Genomic DNA, 21,809 nt, shown 5'->3' on the forward strand with positions numbered 1-21,809 from the left:
CGTATCGGAACAAACTGCCATTTGTTACTAGGTTATAGACAAAAGCTCCTTAAAATACCGAGGCAAATGCATTATACTACTAGCTGCCTAACTAGGACCAAAAGAATGATGACTGACAAGACCTTTTCACAAATGAGATCAGTCTCTCGCAGCGAAAAGGTTAAGTAAGAGCAATAATATTCAGCACCAAGGCCAGTAATAGTATTCTGTAACCTTAAGACTGTGGGTAAAAAATCTAAAAAATAGCAATATACAAAACAAAACAAAACTTATAATAATCTATGTACAGCACTACCGCAATACCAAATGTGACTTACTGGTGCCATCTTCTCCAGCTGTGAGAAGTAAATTACGGTCTGGACTAAAACAGCATGCATAGACAGGCCCAGAGTGTCCGTGAAGTGTACGAACTGTTTCTGCTGTTCTATCATCCATCATGCGAACCAACACATCATCTGTAAAATAGTTTCTTTTGAAATCACTTACACACTTATTTTCTAGAGTAGACAGCTTTTCAGTAACAAGATCAATTCAGCTCCCAGGTGAAAGGGTTAAGCATCAAGGTTTCCAAAAAAAGGAAAACTGGTCGTACTCAGAACAATAAATTTTCGGTATCTTACCTGCATCTTTATCTATGTCATTTAACTGCTCTGTCGGTTTCATACCACGCAATTTACTCGGGGTGATACTCTGAACACGAACTTCAGAGTCACCAGTGGCATAGGCTAAAAGACTTGAATCATCTGATATGTCGATGGCTGTAATGCTGAAAAATATATAAAAGCATTATCATCAGTGTTTGCTACAATAAATGATATTTTCAAAATAATATGAATTTTTATGTATACTTACCAAGTAATTACATAGCTATAGTATGTAGTTTCACTATTCATTGGCAGCTACAATTTTGGAAATTCACGGAAGTGCTATTTGTTTTGGCTAGGTGACTGACCTTGCCCACTTTTGGGGTAGAGAGGAATCAACTCAGTAGGGAGTTCAGTTGTTTATGCCCTTCACATCCATAAGAAGGGAGGGAGGGCTTTGATTTCATAATTAGTACTTGGTAAGTAGTATACATAAAATCTAATTTTATTACAAAAATAAAAGTTTTAATTAATGTATGCAACTTACCAAGTATGTAATTACATAGCTGAATCCCACATTGTAGGAGGTGGGATACAAGGATAAACTAGGTTCCAATTCATATTAGAAAATGAAAAGAAAAATATAGAATGCACTAGCATTTAGAAAAATGCTTGTGGGTTCCTTACCGGTTAAGAGAGCTGCTGCAGATAATTACTGCCTCTGGGTGACACTCATCTTACCTTGTAGAGATGTGGAGGTCTAGCCAAGGACTGTCTTCTACTATAGTGGGATCCAATGCCGCTAAGGAAAAGTCCATGGCTAGCAAGGTCTAAAAACATAATGCCACTGCCCAGGGCGCAGTACCAAAAAAACATAGAAAAACCAGAGTATTGAAATATCTGCCAAAATTATATAAAAAACCAATACCCAAACATTAAAAAGGACTGGAGGGTATTCCACGTACTTAGTAACCCCAGGTTTCCCTTGTGACTTGTCAACCTTAATCAAGGCAAAGAGAGCAAAGGTTAATGTTTATAAGCCATGGAAAAATAGCAATAATTTTGATCACTACTGCATGATCCAAGGGGAGTTACACATTATTATTCATGATTCTCCTGCTGATCATATTTGTATAATCGGGGACCTTAATTCTAACCCCACAAAACAATTTTATAATGAACTTAATCGCTTTTGTCAAAATCATGCACTCGAAATTAGCGATGTAATGCTCCTCCCTCCCTCCTATTCATATGTACATAATAGAGTGGACGCCATTACAACCTCCTGGCTGGACCACTGCATCACATCTCCACAACTTCATGATTCTATTATGACCTGCAATATTCGCTATGATCTTGCGACGGGCTATGATCACATCCCATTACAGGTGTCATTCAGTACCCCATCCCTCCCTACCGCGAACCCCCAAACTGATCACCACCAGTGGTAAACTGGGATTTTAAAAACCAACAGAAAACCAGATACTTTAGGGCGACCATGGAAACCAGGTTTCGGTCAATAGTTCAACCAGCAGACGCCTTACTTTGTACTAACGCAAACTGTAGAAATGACCACCACAGGAGGGATCTGAATGAATTCTATTCGAACATAATCTCCGCTATGCTTGCTTCGGGCAGGACTGCCTATAGATTTCGTCAAGGTAATTCTTGTAATATATCTGGATGGAATGACTTGGTTAAAGATCTGTATACACACTCACGAGAAATGTTTTTACTGTGGAGGCAAAATGGTAGTCCCAGGGAAGGGCACACTGCATTACTAATGAGACAGGCGAGAGTGCATTTCAAACTTGCCCTTAAGCACTGCAGGTTAAATGAAAAACTAAGAGCCGATGCAATGTCTAGAAACTTAGAATCTGATGATTATCCTTGTCTTTGGAAAGATATCCAGTCCTTAAATCCCATAACTAAAAAGCTATCACAGAGAGTAGGGGAAGCAGTCGGAGACAAAGCTATCGCAAGTATGTGGGGCGATTACTTCAACAATATCCTGAATTGCATAAATGATCAAGATTCCCGAAGGGATGTAGATAACCTCCTTACTAACAACATTCAATTTCATTCTGCAGACCGTATTACGCCAGGTAACATCAGCGATGCCATAAACAGCCTACCTAATAATAAATTGCCCGGCAGTGATGGTCTTCCTGCAGAGGCTTTCAAATTCTGCCATCCGATAATTTACATTTTGCTAGCTGCCTTATTCAATGCGTGCTTAATTCACCGGTTTCTTCCAGACTCCCTACTCTTAGTTCACTTGATACCATTAATCAAAAACAAGCTAAGGGATGCAGCTGACCCTGGCAACTACCAGCCGATTGCAATCACAACGATCGCATTGAAGATACTTGAGATGGTTCTTCATAGTGAGACTACTCCCCTTTCTACACGCCACTGACAACCAGTTCGGGTTTAAAGCAAACCACTCAACCGACACCTGCATCTACATACTGAAAGAATTGCTGAAACTACTACCTATCATCAGCCTCTCCTGTTTTCCTTTGTTTTGTTAGATGTGAGAAAAGCATTTGACAGAGTAAACTACCTGAAGCTCTTCCTGAAGCTGCATAAAAGGGGCACACCCCTGTATCTAATTGGCATTTTGCATTGCTGGTTCTCCACACAGCAATTCTGTGTCAAATGGGGTAACGTATTATCGTACACCTTCGGCTCCCTAAACGGGCTTCAGCAAGGGGGAATTCTCTTTCCATACCTGTTTAATATGTACCAGATGCCTTGAAGTCAAACTGAACTCACTCCCAATCGGATGCACCGTCAATGAAACAACTATAAACAAACCTCTGTTACGCCGACGATATGGTTCTGATTTCCCCATCAGAGCAAGGTCTCCAACAACTCATCGACACTTGCTGCCAATATGCAGTGGAATTTGATATAATCACGAAATCAAGACAGTGGCATGTCCGATGCTTCCCGAGATGGCTTAGGCTATGCAGAACCACCAAATTTTCCTCGGAACCATCGGCTGGAATTTGTGCACGAATCCGTATTTGGGTCACATTATCACCGACGACCTAAAAGATACGGCAGACATTGAACAGAGGTGTTGTAAACTATGTGCAACTGGCAATATGATTGCAAGGAGGTTTGCCTTCTGTACCGAGACGTGAAACTGCTGCTCTTCCGCTCGTACTGCTACAGTATCTATGGGTGTTCCTTCTGGACGAAACTATACCCACGAGAGACTATGAGACGCATCACTGTTGTGCACAGTGACATTCTGAGACGCCTCACAAACACTCCCCGCTACCACTCTGCCACACAGATGTTCATAGAAAACCACCTGGACAATCTAAAAATCATTGTTAGGCGAACAATGTCCAGTCTGGTAACCCGAGTGAGAAACGGCAGAAACTCGCTCATATAAAGCACCCTAAGGAGTGAAGCAAGAAGAAGATCTAAATTGTGGGAAAGATGGGAAAATGAGGCCTTTGTCCCCTAAAGGACTTAATCTCTATTGGCAAGATGTCATCTGCAGATTTTGTCATTGTTACATTATTGCTGATATTTTAATTTTCATTATTACTGTGATTACTATCAAGTTAAAGTTTTTTTTATATCAATTTTTGTATTAGCCCTCTGGACCTGACTACTATAACCACCTAAGGTCTCTAGTTGAAATTTAAGTTATATATATGTGCACTAACTGTTATTACTCTCAATGCAGTTTTTTTTTTCTCACCAATATTATTACTGTTATTACCAGTATTATGATTACTATCTTTTATGCTACCTCAGCTATTTTGTAGATAAGTGCTGATTATTCATTTTTTTTTTATTTTTTTTTTTACCATGTAATCTCATGTATCTAGATTGTGTATGTTACTGTCTGTATTTGTATATCCATGTAGTATATGGCCCTGAGCTGAAATAAAGGAACATTATTATTATTATTATTATTATTACTATATTATTATTATTATTATTATTATTATTATTATTATTATTATTATTATTATTATTATTATTATTATTATTATTATATTATTATTATTATTATTATTATTATTATTATTATTATTATTATTATTATTATTATTATATATTACATTATTATTATATTATTATTATTATTATTATATTATTATTATTATTATTATTATTATTATTATTATTATTATTATTATTATTATTATTATTATTATTATTTATTATTATTATTATTATTATTATTATTATTATTATTATTATTATTATTATTATTCTTATTATTGATATTATTATTATTATTATTATTATTATTATTATTATTATTATTATTATTATTATTATTATTATATTATTATTATTATTATTATTATATTATTATTATTATTATTATATTATTATTATTATTATTATTATTATTATTATTATTATTATTATTATTATTATATTTATTATTATTATTATTATTATTATTGTTATTATTATTATATTATTATTTATATTATTAGTATTATTATTTATTATTATTATTATTATTATTATTATTATTATTATTATTATTATTATTATTATTATTATTATTATTATTATTATTATTATTATTATTATTATTATTATTATTATTATTATTATTATTTTATTATTCTTATTATTATTATTATTATTATTTTATTATTATTATTATTAGTATTATTATTATTATTATTATTATTATTATTATTATTATTATTATTATTATTATTATTATTATTATTATTATTATTATATTATTATTATTATTCATTATTATTATTATTATTATTATTATTATTATTATTATTATTATTATATTATTATTATTATTATTATTATTATTCTTATTATTATTATATCATTATTAATTATTATTATTATTGATTATTATACTATTATATATATATTATTATATTATATAATTATGATTATTTATTATTATTATTAATTATTATTATATTAGTATTATTATATTATTATTATATTATTATTATATTATTATTATATATTATTTTATTATTATTATTATATTACTATATAGGAAGAAATGGACTACTATTACACCTCGCCAATCCCATAGCCAGCAAACTAAATCAAACCTCAAAAAGTGCTACAATAATCGTAAAACGTTCAATCGCAAAAAAAGTAATGAGAATGAAATATAAAGAATTAAAGCTTCCAGCGGTTAGCTGCAAAATCGAGTCCAAAGAGAGTATGCTAAAAGAGAGAGACATTGCAACAGCTCTCACCTCATGGCTTTTAACTTCACTGTATAAAGTCAGTCTAATATAATCTGTGGAAATGTGTCTGACTATAAGATTCCTCAGAAAAAATGTCAAGGAAATTTTTGGATGGAGAACATGAAGGGTTTTAACCGACACCAAAGATAAACGGACAGCACGATTCGTCTCTGTCATTGAAAGTAATACTTGAGAGCTCTGACTGGACATAAAGTTTTCTCTTCCTCTTCAGGTCCTGTCAAGTCTGTAAGACTTCCATCGTGAAAAGCAGAGGCCAAGGTTGGAGGGTGTCTGCTTTTGTTAGAAATCCTAGGGTAAATGAGCACACAGTCTACCTGCTGAAATACCTATCTTCTTATCCATTGTGGGACTTTTACTTACCCTCTTTGCAGTAATAAGCCACCAGAAAATGGTTTCCTTGTGAGATCTCTTCAAGAGGTTAAATGCAAAGGCTCCAAATATGACTCTAAACAGCCATTTAAGCACCACGTCAAGTTCCAAGACAGGATGGATGGAGGATGGATGGATTTGCATTATTACAAGCACACTGGGCGCAACTAAGGGCCATTCAGTGCTGAAAAGAAATGACAGTAAATAACGGCTTTGAAAGGTGTAACTAGAGGAAAACCTCCCAGTTGCAATATGAAACAATTGTTAGGAGGAGAGTGGACAAGGAAGATAGAGAAAAAATAATAGAAATGAGCGGTAAAGTAAACAGGAATGAAAGACGTCGTTGCAGCTCTGGGGCCGACGAGACACTGCAAACGAACCTAATAATGCCTACATACACCGAATGAGGGCACTGACGACACTACCTCCCTACGGGGAAGTTCCAAGTCAGGGATTTTGTCTCTTTCTGTTTATACATGTCAAATGATCTGATGAGATCGGATAAGTCTTTGTTAGAAGAAAACACCAAGTATCTACGATGGATATGGAGCCCAGCTTAGTTTTGTAAGATAAGAGTTAATTTTGGATCCTTTTTTGCACTGCCTGAAGTTTATAGATGCAACCATCAGAATGAAAAAAAAAAATCATCAATATAGAAATATTGGGTAATATGACAGGCAAAAAAAAAAATTTCATAATATAATTGTATACAAAACGCGCTGTGAGTAAATCAGTAAAGCTACCGAGTAATTTTTTTTATTGATGTACACTAAATTGTGATGATTGTATATAAAACAACATTGTAAAATGATCAAGGCAAACAGAGAAAAATTATCACAAAATGATGCAGGAATTCGTAACGAAGACCAGGACATAAAAAAAAAAAAAAAAAAGTTTTCCAAAAATTCACCATAAATCGAATATTTGTGACTAGCGAATCCCGTGTGTGCAAAAAATGAAGTAATGATTGAATATAATAGAACTGTAAGGGTTGTAGCTTACAATTGCAGTTTCCACCATTCGGTCAAGTTGTAAAGTTTGAACGACGGGACAAAATTTTTTCTATATCGTTATTATATGAAAATCTTCCAAAATGAGAAAAGCACAACCATTGGGATTTGTGTATTCTACATGAAAACACACATTTCATATATAAAACTTTATGTAACGGCTAATTTAAAATGGTGCAAACATTAAGATCAATCGGACGAAACAATGATGATTTTTTCGGAAGAGGTAACGCGCGGAGTAAGGAACAAAGTTATTAATAAATTCACCATAAATCAAAACATTGTGTTAGAGACTTCCAATTTGTGCCAAATAAAGGTAAATATTTGATATTTACCAAAATGTAATAGTTTACGCTTACAATGCGTTTTTTACCATTTCGCGTCGATTCAAAGTTGACCGAAGGTGAATTTTTGACACTTACTTGTTAGTTATATGAAAATATTTCTCAAATATTGATAAAAGCTACAACAATGGGTTGGTTTAGTTTTGTATTTCTACATTTGAAATTGGCATATTTTCATATATAAAACTTTATGTAAAGGCCCATTTAAAATGGTGCAAAACATTACGGGGGGGGGGGGGTGGGGGGGGGGGGGGAAAAAACCCAATAGGACGAAAAAATGTCTGATTTTTTTCGGAAGAGTTACAGCGAGCGGGACTAAGGAAAATGTTTTTTGTCATAAAGTCAATCCAGGAATCGAAATATTGTGCTAGAAGACTTCCGATTGTGGCAAAAATAAGGTAAATGATTTGAATATACTAGAATGTAAGAGTTTAAGATTAAATTGTGTTTTCTGACCATTTCGGTCGAGTTCAAAGTGAAACAGAAGGTTGAAATTTGTCACATCATCTATTTTTATATGAAAATATTTCAAAAGTGATAAAACTACACCAGGGTGTTTTTTAGTGTTATTCTACATGAAATGTGCACATTTCCATACATAAAAATTATGTAACGGCTAAGTTAAATGGTTGCAACATACGATACTCGACGAAAAAATTTGATTTTTTAGAAAGAGTTACACGCAGACGTAGGAAAAAGTTTTTTTCTAAATTCACCATAAATCGAAAATATTGTGCTACAGACTTCCAATTTGTTGCCAAATGAAGGTAAATGATTGAATATACTAGAATATAAGAGTTCTTGAGTTATATTGCGTTTTTTTTTTTACCATCCGTAGACGTCAAAGTTGACAAGGTTGAATTGGTAACTTATCGTTATTTTATGTGAAAAATTTTCAAAAATGATATAAAGCACACCCAATGAGTTGTTTTTAGTTGTATTTACATGAAATTGTGCACATTTTTCAATAATCCTCCACGTAATGGCTAATATAAAATGGTGCAAAAAAGGCAACAGTGACAAAACATTTCTGAGATGTGTCGATGATGTCTTTTAGCGCGCGGAGAAGAAATTCGCGCTTGCGCGCTGGGTAACGATGTCAAACAAAAACAACGACTGGATCCGTTTTGGAGCTCCCAGCGGCTACCAGCAGTCCCAGGCGCGTGATTCAAAAGTGTTCGCCTCGTAGGCCTATATAACTATTTTTCCATGAACTTTAAAAAAAACTTTTTATATAGACGTATATACGTCCAATCAAGCACCAAACAAGACAATTTATATCGATGTTAATACGCTCCAATCTGGTTTTAAAGGGTTAAGGAGATGCCACATCAACGGAACTGTATGGAATTGTGTAGTAGAGTTGATTTCTTCTCAACAGAAGAATGAGGACATCTACCAAGAGCATTGGAAATTCTGAAAAGTTTTGCCCAGAGGCTACAAGGGCTCTACCAGGGGGAGGACTAAGGGAATTCTTGAACTTGACATTGCTCAATAGATTCAGAGTAGATACAAGGCGGCAGCCTATGAGTCTGAATTAGCCAAATTTAAGAAACATCATGCTCAAGACTGAGGCCAACAAAGTTAGTAGTAATATTCAGAGTTACCCTGTTCATCGCATGCTAGGAAGATAAATGGTGTTCCTTAAATCCACACAAAGTGCCAACTACGGATTGTAAAGACCTTGTAGGCAGTTGTTATTCCTGAATCCCCGATTGATACAACACTGTCCTTCCACAGATGGATGATCAAACATGATATTGTTATAATACAATAAAGTTGCATACATACTTACCCTGGCAGATATATATTAGGGCTTTTGCCGTGTCTGATAGGCGCCCTAGAGGTAATGTTAGACAGCGATTAAACTTACGCGTAATGTAGGTGTATGCAATTCCATCTTCAAATGCAGTGTCTGGGGTTTGTAGATCACTTACGAAGTCGTATTACTTTACGACGATGTGTTAAACTCATGGTTCGGTGAGGTTCTTGTAGAAAAAACAAGGTAATAAAAATAGTATAATCTTCTGAAGTTTTACATGATGAAGAGCAGGGTATGATCGTACAAGTTTCTAGGACGATAGCTTGATCGCTTTTCTGCCAATGATGCATGGCTAAGCCTATTCCACTACATGATAAGCTTAGGTAAAGAAGGTACAGGTCTTCTAATGACGATAGCTAACTTGTTCTGATGTTTACCATCTCTGTTAAAGTATGAAGGAACAGACAGTAGTTCGAACCTATGAACATACTATCAGATGACATAGTTTCATACGAACACACAATCAAATGATGACACGCTTAAGATCACGTAGCGTTGAATAATAGGTCGGGGTAGTTGTCTCAAGCAGGAGCTGGGACTAATTTTTATAAACCATTGAAGAGATACAGTGAACGCATGTTATCTTAGCCACTACATACTTATGTATACGCATCTTAGCGTCTCTAGTCTGATCACTCCTGCAAGCAAATTGGTGACTCTTTAAGTTTTAGCCGTATATATATGACTAACATTCACACATTTTTATTAGTAAACACTTACATCAGTCGGTCAGCTACCAAAAACACAATACGAATATTACTCAAACTTGACTTGCATTTGACATAGGAGTGTGATACAGACACATGTGAATATATATATATAGTAATAAAAATTCAGTGTGTACATGAATTGATTCAAAGTAATAAATATAAAACAATGATATTGGTATAATAATAGTGTCACATTGATATATATAATGATCAGTTTTAACTCAGCTCTTTTTTTAAAAAAAGGATACTTTGCGACAGAAAATCTAATGTACTTGATAATTGCAAGAAGAAGGATTAACATGATAATAAATAAATTTTAACTGATAAAAATATCATATAGAATTGATAAAATATAATGTTATTCTGATTGATTCGTTGATTTATGCTAAATGGTATATATCTGATCGAGTTAATTCATATAATAATCCTAAATACTGCAGATCTTGGAAGAAAAAATGTAACAGATAGATTATAGCTACCTGATTGTTATACATATGTATATTGGGATTTCAGATAATTATGATTAATATATGTGGGCACTTTTCAAATAGATTCCTATTGCGTACAGCAAAGATATATTTCGATTCTGTTTTTATGACATTTTTTTATATATAGAGTCCTAAGTGCGTACACGCCAAAAAATATATTTCGATTCTGTTTTATGATAATTTATAATATAGGATAAATGACCTAGGTTATACTTCAACATTAATAGCTTTCGAATACCACTTTCGTCCATTACACAGTTCCAGCCAACCACTATAGCCACTGAAACTGCCTTTTTCAATGTGTTAAAACCAAGGGGTAAAATTTGCCTGGGCGGTCCAACGTTTCCATTTTGCGTCATACTTATTCTCTGCATCCTAAAAGTCACACGATTACGTCGCGAGAATAGACATCCAGCACGAGTCCTCGCAGCAACGTAGAGTTGAATTAAAAAATCATCCTTCGGGTCGTAATTGTCGGGAAGTATGTCCCTTTTTTAGTCGAATTCGACAGCCGATGGAGCATTCGCATTAAAACGAGATGAACGACGAGATACGGTGCCGGTCGAAGAAGGTCCATGAAATACTGTCAAATTGTAGGCGGGTGGTACTTGACTGTAGTCGTCCGCTGGGTCGACCTGATTTTTGAAAGTTGCTATGTGAAAACTCTCGTACTGCAGGATACTGTAACGGTTCCATAATCAGCCTGCAAGATGAAATTAACTTGTCATCAAGGCCAAAGTTAAATTCAGACGACATCCAAATACAGGGGAAGGGGGGTGAGAGAGAGAAAGAGAGAAGAGTATTGAGAGAGTGAATCATAAGAATGAGAGCGTGAGACTCGAGAGAGTAGATAAGGGGAGAGAGAGGGGCGGGGAGACTGGTTGAGCAGGAGTAGTCGGCGTGAGGAGCTATTTAGACCAGACTTCAACCCTACATGAATTCGCTGAATTTTGAATTCAAAAGAAGTCGCCTGTACAAACTTTTTTATCCATGAGCATTAACAATGAGTGAATATCCCAGGTCTTATGATGACTTGTAAAAATATCCAGAAATATAAAAAATAAATAGAAATCATTACGAATTCTTCAAAGAAAATTCGAGATTAACTTGCGTAGTAAGTTATAGACAAAGAGTGGAAAAACGGAGAGCTACTTGTAAGATTGACAGGCAAAATAAGAGTCGAAGAGAATATTAATCATGATTCTATGTGCCCTAACAAGAAGTTTCATATTCAATTTCTCGTGGCATCCTCTGAGTTAACTTTAAAAAACATTATGAATAGGTAGAGATGCAACGAAAAAAACCAGTAGAAAACTTAATTTCTATATAAACTTTGGGTTTCCAAGGAAAAATTGTGACATTTCCATGAATGTGATTACTGAATTGTCAATATGTAATGTTGCAAGTAAAGATTTCTTATCCACAACTGATAATTCTTAAATGTCGTTTTACCCATGTCATAAGCTGAATTATGACTCTAATTTCTATGAGGTTCAGAAAAAAAAATTAATTCATTTTTGTTGTTATAGAAATTCTATTGGCTTATATTGTCATTAATTTAAAATGATTACAAGTCTGAAACTAATTGCATTTACACACACGATAAGAATATGTATGTGGCCGGCATGTTGACCTAGATCCACATGTGAAGTTCATGAACTACGCATTCCTTCTCCAGTCAATCTGCTTTGCAAGCAGGAGACGCCACCACAGATGAAGCATGTGTAAGCAGATTATTGAGGTACAAAGGAACATAATGCTGATACGGCAATGATGACGTCGTTCACTTGCAGGAGATTGCTCTCAGCCAGCTAAGCGTACGTTACTTGCGTAAGAGATACGACTTTAGTATTTTCAAATGATATTTTCGTGTTTAATGCTCCACCCGCATGAGGAAGAATGTCTGAAAAAAAAAAAAAAAAAACAGTCCAAAATTGAACATATATTGTTTTCCATGTTGATTATGTTAAACTAAATAGTCCTATTCAAACTATATGAAAAGGTTTCCATACAAATCAATATGTTATTAGCCTGTATAAGATTCATATAGGATTATTCCATAGATAAACATTTCACTTCTAGACTTCCTGACTTTAAAATCTCTTCTTTTATTTTAGTTTATTTATTTTATTTATATTAGTTTATTATTTACTTATTTATTTAATTTTTTTTTCATTGACTACTAATATAACTCAGGTACAGACAATATGTCAGGAGATTTTGGCATATGTGTTTGAACTTTTAGCTTATTTGTCATTTACTAAGCGTTTAAGTTAGAGTTCAAAATCTAGTAAGGCATACTATATTTGGATATTTAATGGTTAACGGTTTTGCTTATGAATTATCGTGATTCCGTTTTCTTATAATTTTAACCCTTCCACTTCTACGGAGTGTATTATATTGACTCCACTTGTATCCATATTTATTTATTTTTTTATATTATTTATTATATATTTTTTTATATATCTTGCTAAATTCAATGGTTGGCTTGAATATGTGGAAAAGTGTTTAGCGGGCGTACCGTATAAGGCTACTTGCGGCATCAATTCTATAGATTACAAGATATCAATGATAAAGGTATTTAAAAACAGCGAGACACCGCTATAATCAGTTCGGATCAAACATCGAGTTGTAACTCGTAGACATTGACACCCTATTTAAGTATCGTATTCTACAAACCGATTAGTGACTCTGGGTGATTCAAATATATTATGGTTTTCTTAATGGGAAAGGAATTCACACAACGTGGTTAAGGAGATTATTATTGATTACACCCCACCCGAGTCACAGATATTATGTGTTGAATTCCAATATTTACTGATTAGCACTCATATAAATATCGTAACGCACTCAATTGCGGTGTTTTGTTTTTTAGTAGTGCTATAATTCTATAAACGTGCACGGAAACTAGTACACTAAGATCGTGTTATCCCTCTGTCAGATCGTAATTTTTAATAATTCTACGTATATGAATTCTTTCAAGAATTGATTGGCCACAGGATCGGCTTCCTAAAATGACAGGTTTTAGTGCATCCCTTGTTTTCATGACACGTGTTACAATTAGTTATGTGAGGTTTATATCTGTAAGCATTGAGGCACCAGTAAAAATAGTGATTGGCGTTCTTGTGACTAATAGAGAAACCCTGGATGACGGCAAGCAACCAGTTTATGACGATTGAGAAGAGATTATATTACTACCCGGGCGTTAGCCATCATCTTGTGTTCTTCGGGTGTTCCTCGTCACAGATCCTAATATAATATACATTTGAGTGACATTATTTGATACACATACTGTAATGTACTTTTGCTTAGGGTTTCTGCCAAAAATTGTGTATTGTTTGCTTGAGCCCACTGACATGTTTCCGTTCGAAGTGTAAGTGTTGGTGTTTAGTGCTGCGACACTGCTTTTGTTCAGTTGGTAACAGTTCTGCGCTCCGACCCAGATATCATGCTTCGCGATCTCTTGGGTAAGGATTTCTTGTTGATACGGTTTTAACAATAGGTACGGATGTTTCTATATCTTTAGTCGAATTAAGTTCTTTGCTGTATGGTGCGGGATTGCGGGATAATGCAGTCCAGCTATGATTATGCTTTTCCCAGGTAGATATCTATCTGTGGCTCCACAAAGACTGATGATCATTTGTCACGAGATCCCTTTGGACGTGATTAAAGGCCTTTGAAAAAACTCGGTAAAGGACCTCATGTCAGTACGGACTGTATCAGGATAGCCATAGATTATGAACTGAGATGTACTAGTGAGGTTAAAGATACTGCCCTTCCTTGCACTTTATTACGCATATGTAATTTCAGAGGGGCTTTGAGTTACGGAAAAAAAAGCTATAACGGGAAGAACGCGTTGATATATACTGAGAGTATCCCTCTTAACCCTGGTCTGAGGCGTCTGTGCAATAAAAAAATTCCTATTTAAATCAGGGCTTTTAATTTAGTAAGCTGCATTATTCCGCTTTTAAGATATCGAAAGCCCTGTTGATGCGTTTTTTGACCATAACCAATCTAACGCTCTTCTTCGTAAAGATCTGTTAAAGGAGCTGTCATGATTGAAAGAGTTACTATGAAATACTGATTTAACACCCACTAAGCGCAAACGTGCATGTATCTCCCTTTACGTTAATAAGTACCGGAAAGTTGAATAGCGACACCTTACCATGGACTACTTTTAAGACTTGGCCAGACACATAAAACTAGATAAACATGTTCGGTTTTTAAAAAACTCACACTAGATATTTTACTATGAGATTATCTGTCTTTGTCTCTGTAGCACTAGCTCTACTTTCATGTGAATAGTCTTCTAAGGTATTAGGACAAGATTACAAGATCCTCCATATAGGCATGTAGGGTATCCCTAAAAGTCTCCAAACATATATTGAATTGGGCGCGCAACGTAAGCGGAGGCATACGTTAAAAATTGATAAGTCCCTGGGTGTGCTTGAAAAAAAACGTTGTATGAGGTACAATCACTTAGGTAATGGTAGTATCAGGTTAAAAACTTTTAAGTAAGTCCAAGTTGCGTGAAAAAAAATTTAATTCTAACTAACAGAGATAAGATGTCGTCTCGTACACCACTGGAAACTATCGGACGGTCGTTTCCTTGTTTAAGCGACAGATCTAGCAGATACGCAAGTCGACTCTTATGGCATGACATTGAGGAAAAAATTTATGGGATTATTGATTTCTATGGCTCCTATACTAACATTTTCAACTCGTTCATTATCTCTATTGGAAATTTCACTTGAGAGTCTACACGAAGGTAACGTATATAAGCTTTATGTTTGTCCTTAGACTGTGTTTTGTTTTCCCAATGGAAATCCGTTTTCTCCAGAGTCACGCGCTATGGAGAAACTCGTGGTATTCAGGTGAAGATAAAAAAAAATTCTGCTGAAATCCACCTCTGTTGAATGGACTTTTACGGCTATACTTAGATAGATTATCAGAGAGACATCCACGACTGGTTGGGCGTGAATTAAAATTAGCAACAATAAACAATGCGATATTATAACTTCGTATCCACGATATGTAACTTTTAGGGCTTGTTCGCGAAATCGTTATATCGAGTGTCTGGGAAGATTAAAATTTATTTCCCAGCAAGTCTTTACAAGCACTAAGACATCGAGGGTGCATGATTCCCGAGATTTTGGTGCCAAATCGGACTGCGGTGTGGAGAAATCTGTTGGGCATTGAACAATGTTTACGATTTATGAGAACAAATGTATAGTCCTTTATATAAGTTATTATTTGATAACTGTCTCATTTTTGTTCAAACGGATTTTAATATGTTTGAGGTTATTAGGATTTTCCTTTGATAACACACGCTTATTTTGCAGGATGTAAGATAATATTTTGTATACCCCTAGATGAATCTTACAATTACAATAGCTGTACAGATCAATGTTTTTTATAAATATAGAGGTATCTGTAAGCGCTCGTTTATCCCCCCCATCTCCCCCAAGGACTTCGCATTAGGAAAGTTTCGAACAACAGACGGTGAGTCCGTAAAATACAAGATATTGGGTACTAAAGAAATAAAACAAGATATTTCTAATTTGACGTCGCGTAACAGTGGGCTTAATCCACCAGATTTAGTATACACTATAATGTATTAAAATTAAAACGGAAAAACCTCTCTGATTAATTATACGGTCGTGTTGTTCATAGGAAAAAGCCTTTTTAATTCAAAAAGGATATTGGTTAGAACCCAACATCGGCTTTTCCTCCACTCTGCTAGAGTCGCTTATTGTGTGGAATCTGCTATGTCTTTGAAACTTCGGCAGTTCTTTTGACTAACCTTGACAGCTTTGAATAAGGTGACACAGTACGAGGTTTGCTTGGTTTGATTTGAAAGGTACTGTTTCTATTTCTTTTTGTAATAATTAGGATCTTTCTTTATTACCATCGGCAAGTATTGTGTTTTTTAGAATTATGTTGATGTTTACGGTATTACAGCAATGATGACGAAACTATTACGGAACTGCGCGATACTAATAAGCCAAGGTATCACTACTGCATACAATTTAAATGTTTTGTACTCATTCTTTGCTAAAATTGACAATATGAGGGATCCTGGTAGAGCATTTAGCCTGATGAAAGTTTTTTACAGAATGTTATTTCCTGCAATCAGCCGTATTTGTAATAAGTTAAGTTGAGTCATTGAGGGTTCGAATTTTAATAAACTCAAAAAATCAAGGCTAAACTGTCGATCGGACTTGCAAAGGAGCATTTATTGTCATGACCCGAAATAGGTTACCTCTAATTATTTATATAGATTTACGGAGCTTGTCCACTTGTTTTTCGGTGTTTCTAATCACTACGGTGCTTAAAGACCTTCCAGGCATCTGTATAAATACAGAGTTATCCATGCGTAAAAGCATATTCAATGTTTTAATTGTATCTTGTTACGTAAGGGATTAAGAATCACTAAAATGATAAATAACATAATATGATTATGATTATTGCAGTAGAACTTCTGGAACAGACATCAAAGATAAAAACTCGCAGTAGGAAATCTCAATGATATAGAGAATTCTGTAAAAAAAGTAGATTAGAATGTTGTAAATTAAAGCACAGGGAATAAACGAAATTCGACTGCAAAGGAAACACTTCAAAGTTAATCCAAATGAATAAAAAATTGTACTTAGCTCGCTGTGTGGGAAGTCACGGTGTTCGATGAAAGACACACGGCCTGGTCATCCTCTATTAGCGGACGCCTGGTTTGGCTTCAGTTTCCCCCGTGCGCGTTGTTTCGATGATTCGAGCCTTGAAAAATCCGAGCGCAGACAGCGTTCGGTTTGTTTCTGCAGTGCGGAACGCTCACTAACGATGTTTTCTGATGATTTCTAATGAGAGACGAAGCTTCGTATGCGAGGAAAAGGACACTCGGTTTTGTTCTTGAAGTATTCACTAACGGATGATACGCACGGCGCTTGACGAATCTTGTTTCTGACAGTCGCTCACTAATGATGATACTAGGTTGCTGTGAAGGAATCTGCTGCTGTCGTCTGTCGTGACTCATGATTTATTATTCTTTTTTTCTCGTAGGACGTGGTAGAGTTTTCTGGTCCGCCTGGCCAACCAAATATTAGGGCTTTCGCATTGATTGATAAGACGCCCTATGAGGTATGTTAGATACGCGATAACTTACGCTAAGTCGGTTGGTTATTGCACTTCCATCTTCAATGGAGTGTATGGGGTTTTGTAGATAACTACGAGTAGTCGGTATTATACTTTACGACGACGGTGTTAAACTCATGGCGGTGAGGTTATTGTAGAAAAACAATGTATACAAATGTATAATCTTCTGAAAGTTTGACATTGATGAAAGATCAGGTATGATCGTACAAGTCTTCTATGACGATAGCTGATCGCCTCTGCCAAGATGATGGCTAATCTATCATCTACATGAATAAGCTAGTAAAGTAGGTACAGGTCTTCTAATGACGCTAGCAAACTTGTTCTGCTTGTCTAACCATCTCTGTTAAAGTTATGAAGAACAGACAGTAGTTCGAACATAGGAACATACTATCAGATGACATAGTCATCCGAAACGCACAACAAATGAGACACGCTACAGACACGTAGGCCGTTGAAGAATAAGGTCGGGGTAGTTGTCTCAAGCCAGGGAGCTTGGGGGGAAAAAAACTAATGTTTATAAACGATGAATGACTACAGGTGACGGCATGTACTATTAGCCTACATACTGAGGATAGTCATCTTAGCGTCTCTTAGTCTGATCACATCTGCAAGCAAATCTGTGTTACTCTTTAGTTTATGACTTTTTATATATATGGACAACATTCCATATTTTATTTATGTAAACACTTACCTATATACAATAGCTAAGACTCCGTCGTAATCGACAGAAATTCAAATTTCGCGCACTCGCTACAGGTAGGTCAGGTGATAACGGCCTGACCCTGGGCGGCAGGATAGGAACAATCCCGTTTCTCCTCAATATTTTCTCTTCCACCTGTCTCCTTGAGGGAGGATGGGTGGGCCTAATCGTATATATCTGCCAGGTACGTATGTATGAAACTTTATTGTATTATAACAATATCATTTTCATACAATCACTTACGGTCAGATATATACATAGCCGATGGCACCCTTCGGTGGAGGGTAAGAGACAGCTACTTAAATGGAATAGACAGGTAAACAACATCTGTTGTAGGTATAAATTAAAAACCTTGGTTACTACCTGATAGGTGTAGAACTCGTGGGTGTTTTCCCGTATAGCGGCACACCTCAAGAAAAACTTTAGCGAGATATGTGATCTATGGCAAGAATTCTTGTGGGCTGCCGAAGGTCTTATTACACTTACTGGCAGAGCCTGAAGGGACTTTGTCAATGGGTGCTGATCCACTTACATGCAACACACCTATTAAGGAGCACACAACAATCCCGACCCACTGATCCGAAACCACCATGTTAGTATTAAAAATTGCTCCGATTTATCCCCACTCTTCGCGACAACCGTAACTCAAAACAAATGCACAAGCACACAATAATTCAAAAAAAAATTTATCTTTACAAGATATCACAAGAGTTCCTTACTGACTGAATGACTGGCCGCTTGTGCGGCAACTTGCACTTGCTTCAGCAGAAATCTGGAACATATCTATTAGACTAGTAGTAAAAAACAAATTTTAAGGATTGTGTGTAAGCTCCTTACCCGGATGTGCCCGCAGACACAAAAGGACCTAATGAAAAACATTTTTCATAGGTCACACGCACGTCCTTCAAATAGTGAGCCGCAAACACAGAATACATCTCCAATATGTCGCTTCCAAGATATTCTTCAGCGACATATTTCTCTGAAAAGAGAGAGACGTCGCCACTGCTCTCACTTCATGAGCTCTTACTCTCAGGAGTTTTAAAGAATCATCCGTGCAAGCCTTATGAGCGTCCATAATTACGTTCCTGACAAAAAAGGCTAAGGCATTCTTAGACATAGGTCTTGATGGATCTTCACTGAGCACCAAAGGCCTTGTCTAGAACCTCCCAACTGTTCCTTTTTCTGTAAGTAAAACTTTAATGCCCTTACTGGGCAAAGAGACCTCTCCGGTTCCCTGCCGACGAGACCCGATAATCCTTTTACTTCGAAGTTTCTCGGCCAGGGGTCGAAGGATTTTCATTCTTCGCCAAGAATAATTCTTGAAGGAACAGATGGCTGAATCTATATTGAACCCGATTTGTCACTAAGGGCGTGCAGTTCGCTAACCCTTTTTGCCGTCGCCAGTGACAAAAGGAAGGTAAACATTTTCTCGTTATATCACGAAACGAGGCCAAATGTAGGGGTTCAAATCTCTCTGAAGCCAAGAACTTCAGCACTACGTCTAGATTCCAGTTAGGGGGAGAAGTAATTCTAGACTTCTTGGTCTCAAACGACCTAATCAGATCATGCAGATCCTTATTGTTTCCCAATCTAGGCCTCTATTCCTAAAGACGGCCGATAGCATACTTCTATAGCCCTTTATCGTGGCTACGGAGAGCTGCGATTCTTCTCTCAGAAATAACAGAAAATCAGCATTTATTTCTGTTACAGAGGTACTGGAGGAGGACAACTTCTTTGACTTACACCACCTTCTAAAAACTTCCCACTTGGATTGGTAAACCCGGATAGTGGAAGTTCTCGGGCTCTAGCGATCGAGCTTGCTGCTTTACTAGAAAAGCCTCTCGCTCTGACAAGTCTTTCGATAGTCGAAAGGCAGTCAGAGCGAGAGCGGGGAGGTTTTGATGAAACCTCTCGAAGTGTGGCTGTCTGAGAAGATCCCTCCTTTGTGGAAGGGATCTGGGGAAGTCTACTATCCACTCCAGTACCTCTGGAAACCATCTGAGCTGGCCAAAAGGGGGCTATCAGGGTCATCTTGTCCCCTTTGAAGTCACAAACTTCCTGAGTACTTGCCCCAGAATCTTGAATGGGGGAAATGCGATAAAACGGTCTACTGAGACCAATCTAGTAGGAAGGCGTCTACTGCTAGAGCTCTGGATCTTCTACTACTGAACAGAAGACTTCCAGTCTCCTCGAGAGGAAACGTGGCAAAGAGGTCGACATGAGGAGTTCCCCAAAGAGACCAGAGCTGGAGGCAAACTTCTGAGTGGAGGGTCCAACTCGGTATGAAGGACCTGGTTCCTCCTGCTCAGCCTGTCCGCTCGTACGTTCCTTACTCCCTGAACGAACCTCTCAAGAGAGAGATGTTCCTTTGGGATGTCCACCACAGCAGTTCTCTTGTGAGTTCGTAAAGGGCATACGAGTGAGTACCTCCTTGCTTCCGAATGTATGCCAGAGCGGTTGTATTGTCCGCATTCACACTTGTACTATTTTGTTGCATACTAACGGTTCGAAGCTCTTTAGAGCTAGGTGTACAGCTAGCAGTTCTTTGCAGTTTATGTGCCAGGACACTTGAAGAGCATTCCAAGTGCCTGACACTTCTCTCTTTCCCAAAGTTGCTCCCCAACCTTTTTCCGAACGCGTCGGAAAACAATACAGGTTTGGGCTCTGTATTTCCAGGGAAAGTACCCTTGTTTTCCCTCAGTGGGAGTAACCACCATTCTAGATGTCGTTTATCAGATCTGGAATGGGAAAAAATGTCCGAGAGGAGTCCTGTTCTTCATGTTCCACGAACTCTGAGGAAGAACTGAAGAGGACGGAGATGAAGTCTTCCTAGATGAAAGAACTGTTCGAGCGAGGAAAGGTGCCTAACAGGCTAAACAACCATTCCCTCGCCGAAGTCCGTTCATTCCATTAGGAAGAGAGAGACTTTTTCTAAACCTCTCGTAGTCTCTCTTGAGAAGGAAATACTCGAAAACCCCGAGAATCCATCCGAATCCCAGATAGACAAGTTCTGGCTGGGGATCAGTTGGGACTTCTCGAGGTTCACGAGTAATCCTAAAGTCTTTATTAGGTTTAGTGTCACAGTCAGGTCCTCCAAACACTGTCCTCTGACTTTGCTCTCGATAAGCCAGTCGTCTAGGTATAGAGATATACTGATTCCTTTCAGATGAAGCCATCTCGCCACATTTTTCAAAAGGTTCGTTGAAAACCTGAGGCGCCGTCGACAGGCCGAAGCACAAGGCTCTGAATTGGAAGATCCTTCCCCCCGTCATGAAACGGAGGTACTTCTTCGACGAAGGATGGATCGGGACGTGAAAATAGGCGTCCTGGAGATCCAGAGACACCATCCAATCCCCTTGGCGAAGAGCCGCCAGGACTGAAGCAGAGGTTTCC

General features: G+C 36.7%; 1 pseudogene; it reads right to left on the minus strand.

Moving 5' to 3' along the window:
* Window positions 1-276: 276 nt before the first annotated feature.
* Window positions 277-21,809, minus strand: part of LOC135205049 (transcription initiation factor TFIID subunit 5-like) — a 37,841-nt pseudogene continuing 16,308 nt past the window's right edge.

Source organism: Macrobrachium nipponense, chromosome 48, assembly GCF_015104395.2.
Source record: "Macrobrachium nipponense isolate FS-2020 chromosome 48, ASM1510439v2, whole genome shotgun sequence".
Lineage (NCBI taxonomy): Eukaryota > Metazoa > Arthropoda > Malacostraca > Decapoda > Palaemonidae > Macrobrachium > Macrobrachium nipponense.